This window comes from Hevea brasiliensis, chromosome 11 (assembly GCF_030052815.1).
Source record: "Hevea brasiliensis isolate MT/VB/25A 57/8 chromosome 11, ASM3005281v1, whole genome shotgun sequence".
Classification (NCBI taxonomy): domain Eukaryota; kingdom Viridiplantae; phylum Streptophyta; class Magnoliopsida; order Malpighiales; family Euphorbiaceae; genus Hevea; species Hevea brasiliensis.
The window spans coordinates 29,118,598-29,125,031 of NC_079503.1; positions in this window are offsets into that span (position 1 = coordinate 29,118,598).

Consider the following 6,434-nt stretch of genomic DNA (forward strand, 5'->3'; position numbering starts at 1 on the left):
AGTAGACAGACTGACAGGGCAGCAGACTAGGCTGCTAGTGCTTCAGTGAGAGATCATTGGGTATATTGAGTATACCGTATATTGCATTTTGTATTATAATGTATGATCGCTGTATGTATATAGTGTTCTTGGTTTTGAGCAGTTGTAAATTAAAATTGTACATTGAAGTTGTAAAATAAATTGTAAATTATTTTGGGCTTGTAAAATTTGTACTATATTTCTTTTATCTCAGCCTTTGGAAATATTTAAAATTTTTTTGTGGATTTGAGTTGAGAAACACATTGTGTTAATTAAATGTTGGAGTTTGAGATTGAGAAATATATTTGAAGTACTTTTTACAGGTTTTTGAAGGACTGTTTTACTCAAAATACAGATGACACCCTGCCAAAATTTTACAGAAATTGTTAATTCTTCAAATGTGTTTACTGTTTCACTTCAGTTAAAAATGAAAAAAATTTTAACACCTATAAATAGTGTTCAGCATTATAAAAAGAAGTAAGAAAAGTTTTAAAATCCCTTGTAGTGTATTTAATGAGTTATCAGTAGACGAAGTTGGTAATTCATTAGGTATACTACGGGATCATGTTATGCCTTACAGAGGGGTAGGGTATGACACTTTCCTTCATTAAAAGTTGTCCATACACCTTGGGCAGTAGATAGGTAACAAGAAGACCAAGTTTTGGAGAGGTTTTGAAGAGTTTCCAAAGTGGTAAGTGGGTATTTTGATGCTTGCTTCGTTAAAGATTGTGTGGATGTTATGGGTACTTAGATTGTGGAAAGATTTTTGGAGTTTGATGTTTTAAGGGAGATGTATATTTTTGGCGGCCATGGAAACTCCTTAAGAACAGTTTATCCTTGTATGTAAATATTAGATTAAAGTGTTGATGAAGTGTTTATGTGTGTAGGAATATATTGGGTGATGCATACTAAGTATATGTTAATGTACACTTGATTTTGGAAGCTTGGAAATTTATTCAAGGAGAGGTATGAATCAACAGCTTGAATTGTGAACAAAAAAAATGTTATTTCATAGTTTGGTTTATGGAATTGTATGGTTGAATTATGGTACTTGTTGTGGCAGCTTGTGTATGTGTATAAGGCTTTGAATGTGGACATGTAAATGAGCCATATTATGTAGTTAAATTGTTTGTAAATTGGACTTGGTAAATTCTGTACTATAAGGTGCATATTGAGTGTGGTTCTAAGCTACCAAAATGACCAACAATGTGAAGTTAAATGTGTCTATGTTATGGTACAAAACAGAAACGGCATGAATGTATAACTTGGTAAGTGTTAAAAGTGTATTTGGTATGTGATGAAGAGTGTTGCAATAGGGCAGTGTGTATTTTGGCCTAGAACCTTAAGTGTGTGGCTCTAATTGGTATGAGACCAATTGGAGGTGAAACTAGGCACAAAAAGTGCCAACTTTCATGAAGGAAGCTTACCAAAATTCTACTTGGAAGGTAACTTGAAAAATGACCAAATCCGGATTAGTGCATTTAAGGCCTGAAAATTTACCATTTGGGCAACAGTTAGTGTTTTGGCCATAACTCACTAAAAACAAGTCCAATTGACCTAACATTTTTACCATGAATAGTTGAGACATATATCTACAAGTCTTATGAAGACACCAAAGCCCAGAAATGAACATAAGCAAGTCAAATAGCTTGCACAATTTCGGGTCCAAAAACTGGCCGAACCAAAAGTGACCTAAAATGACCTAAAGTGACCAATTTTGATACATTCTGACCAGCAATAGTAAAATGATGATAACTTGGCCTACATAAGTCAGAATGATCTGAAATTTTGCCACACGTGCAACTAGACATAGATCTACAAGTTTTTAGTTTTGACCAAAACCCGAAAACCTAGGGAACTAGGTCATCCGACTAGGTCAAATTGGTATACTGGAATCCAACAAATTGCAATAAAACGCAAAATACATGGAAATGAATTTGGGAATATGTACCAATACTAAAAGGCTACAAATGTGACATATTGGTAACATTAAAACCTAATTTACCTAGAATGCATCGAGGGTCGACATCTTAGGTTGATTAAGGAATTAATAGAATTCAATGAACTAAGTGTTAAGCATTATCGTTAGAGACAGTTTAAATGAGTACTAAAACACTTCTAATGGTGTTTCTCAGTTAGCTTGTCACACCCTACCCCTCTGTAAGGCATAACATGATCCCGTAGTATACCTAATGAATTACCAACTCCGTCTACTGATAACTCATTAAATACACTACAAGGGATTTTAAAAACTTTTCTTACTTCTTTTACAGTGGTGAGCACTATTTACAGGTGTTAAAAACGTTTTTGAACTGAAGTGATAGAACTAACACATTTGAATTATTTGGAGTTCCTGTAAAAATTTTGGCAGAGTGCCATCTGTATTTTGGATAAAACAGTTCTTCAGAAAACTTGTAAAAAGCACTTCAATAGATTTCCAAATCTCAACTCCAACATATTTCTCAACACAACACATTTCTCAACTCAAATCCACAGTGATTTTTCAAAGATTGAGGTAAAAGAAATATAATACAATTTTTACAAGCCAAAATAACTCATAATTATTTTGCAACTTCAATGTACAATTTTTATTTACAACTGCTCAAAACCAACAACAATATGTACATACAGTGAACGTACATTACATTACAAAATACAAAATATTGGTATACTCATTATACCCGGTAGTCTCTCGCTGGAGGTACTAGCAAATTCTAGTCTGACTGCCTATCCTGTCTACCCGTGATAAAGAATAAAGCTATCACGAGACAATGTCTCAGTGGTGCACAACATTAACCAAATACAATTTAAATCACAATTCATAAATCATATAAATAGTGGATACTTAAAACCATAGTTAATTTCAAGACAATAATTGTCAACCAGAATTTAAACTCCATTTCTCAATATCACAATAAATTTCAGTAAGTCAGATCATGGTTGAATTCAAAAGACAGTATATATCAATAAGAGTTTAAATTCAATTCACAATCTCACAATAAATCTCAATAATCAAAACATAGTTAAATTCGAAAGACAGTAAATGTCAATAAGAATTTAAACTTCATTTCACAAATTATCAAATCGCATAACAACACAATTTAGTCAAATAAGTTAAGAACACAATGTTGCCAATTCATTCACAACTTAAGCCACGACACAAATTTCCGATCAATGCCGTGTTGTACTCCACGACAAAGCAATCACAACCCCACTAATCGAAATCAGTGAGGAAGGGAGCTAGCTATATAATGAGTACTCATCCGATCACCTCAACTGGTAAACCAGAGAGGGAGAAAAATAAACGATCACGACTCCATAAATGGAGAAGGAAAATAAACGATCACAACCCCATAAATGGAGAAGGAATGATACGATACTGTCATGCTAAGTGTGAACACAAAATCAACTCCAAACATTTTATTCAAATGATTCGTGAGAATCCAATAAATTTCCAAAGTCATAATTTCATTCACAAAATGGTAACACAATTCATAGGTAACTTCAATTTTCACAAATCACACTAAATAATTTTTTCCACAGTTTCAAACCATTTATAATGCTTTTCAAGCAATAAGTATCCATCAATATCATTCAAACAATTTTTCACAATTTCAAACTATTTACAATGCTTTTCAAGAAATGAGTATCCATTTAAACACATTTCCATAATTAAAAACAATAATATACAAATGGTCATAATTTATTTCAATTGAAAAATTCAAAAGAAATAACTGTTGTGCACAAACACAATTTAAAATAATAATATATAATAGTCATAATTCATTTCAATTGAAAAATTCAAAAGAAATAGCCGTTGTGCACAAACACAATTTAAAACAATAACATACAATTAATCATAGGAAATATTATTCAGAGCAAAATCAGTTTAAAACTAGTTGTGCACAAACCTCTGATAATTGTCTCCTGGTCTGGACTCAGTGTTCCCTTCCCTTTTCCTGAGTCTTTGGTAACTGAGAAACACAATTTGAAGTGTTTCAGTACTAAATTAAATTGTCTCTAACGATAATGTTCAATAATTAATTCACTGAATACCTTTATTTGCTTAATCAACCCATATATCGACCCTCGATGCGTTCTAGGTAAACTAGGTTTTAGTGTCACTAATATGTCACATTCGATAGTATTTTAGGGTTGGTACGTTTTACCAAACTCATTTCCTTGTTTTGTGCATTTTAATGCAACTTGCTGAATTACGGGATACTAGTTTGACCTAGCCGGACGACCTAGTTCCCTCGGTTTTCGGGTTTTGGTCAAAACTACAAACTTGTAGATCTATGTCTTATTGCACGCGGGGCAAAATTTTAGGTCAATCCGAGTTAAGTAGACCAAGTTATGGTCATTATACTATTGTTGGTCAAATGGCATCAAATTAGGTAAATTTTAGGTAAATTTGGTCAACTTTGGTTCGGCCAGTTTTTGGACCCGAAATTGTGCAAGCTTTTTGACTTACTTCTTTTCATTTCTGGGCTTTGGTGTCTTCATAAGACTTGTAGGTATGGGTCTTAACTATTCATGGTTAAAATTTCAGGTCAATTGGACCTGTTTTGAGTGAGTTATGGCCTAAACACTAACTGCTGCCCAATTGGTCAGTTTTTAGGTCTCAATTGCACTTAATCCGAATTGGTCATTTTTCATATCACCTTGCAAGCAGAATTTTGGTATGCTTTCTCAATGAAAGTTGGCACATTTTGTGCCTAGTTTCACCTCCAATTGGTCTCATACCAATTGAGGTTACACATCTAAAGTTGTTGACTAAAATGCATACTGCCCTTGACTACCATGCTTAAACACACATCAATTACACATGTACCTTACTATATGTTCACTTCCCTTACCATTTCTGTTTTGGTTCATTACCAAAACCATATCCCACTTTACATTAACATCACTTTGGGCAGATTACAAACATCCTTAATACAGCAATTAAAGCTCACATTTACAAAGTCTAAATACAATCACATACACACCTAAACATCACTAATTCTTACATACACTTTACACAATCAATCTTTACACATATCCATCAATTCTCAAGGTCAATATTCTGCCAATACCTTCATGAATATATACTTTTATCCAAGGATCTCAAGGCTGCCGAAAATTTCCTCAACACCAAAGTATCCCACAATTCATCAATTCCCATCCAAGTGCAAAAATCACTATATACATATGAAGTAATTTATTAGGATATTAAATCACCATAACCAACATCATTTCTCATCAAATATATGCACAATTATTTCATCAATTACATGACTCCATGGCTGTCCAAAATGAACATCTCAATAACTCTTCAAACTTAAAAATTTTCTTCATAAATCTAACACCCATAACATGAACACAAAGTTTAACAAAGCTATCTTCAAAAATGCTAACTTACCTTATGGTTGGAACTTGCTAAACCTTCACCAAACTTCTTGATTTTAGTATCAAACTCTTCCTTGTGATGTGTAGATAATTTTTCATGAAGGAACCTAAGTGTTTAGAGGTGAAATGAGGGAGTGGATGAAGGTTGCATGAAAACGCCCATTGAGGTTTTCTCCTTTCCTTCAATTCGGCTAGGTGTGGTGTTTTGGAGAAGATGAACTTTCTGCTGGGATAATGGAAGTACAGCTGCCCATTATGTGTTTATTTTATTCCCTTAGTGACCCACTCACAAATTTTAATCATATAATAAGCTAAATTTTCACTTATTTCACATTAAACCCTTAATTATCACTATTTACTTTAGGTACCACCAAATTAATTTTTCATTTCATTTTCTAAGTGTAATATTATTTATTTTTAATGGAAATTTAGGTCAAAAGACAATTCGGAATGTCAAATGACCATAATGCCCCTGTTCGGGTTGCATTCCCGATTTTTCGGTAACACCGGGTTTTGTCTGTTTTTCGATTTCTCACTTTTCTTTGTACTAATTATTTTATTTTTCTTTGATCTTACTAATGATATTTATTCTTTAATAAGGGTCTATTTAAGTCCTAAAAATGTTTTCTAGGGTTCCCCGCAGTCCAGGGCTAGTCAACGGTCCACGCCGTGACTTCCCGATGCGGTCACCCATCGCTAGGGTTCTCGGCTCGCTTAACTTGGTTACATTTCTTTGCTATTATTTTTCCTTTTTTTTTCTTGTATTTTCTTTTCTTGTATTTCATTATTTTATGTCTTCTCACTCATATCGAAGTGTAGTTCTAGGCATCCTAGCTGTCCGGACAACACTGGTCACCGGAACAGTAGAACGCACTACCGAACTTTGGAGTGTTACACAAAGAGTCAGGAAAAGGGAAGGAAACACTGAGTCAGAGCCAAGAGACAGTTATCAGAGGTTTGTGCGCAATAGTTATTTCTTTTGAATTTTTCAATGGAAATAAAATATGATTTTTTGTTTGTTATTG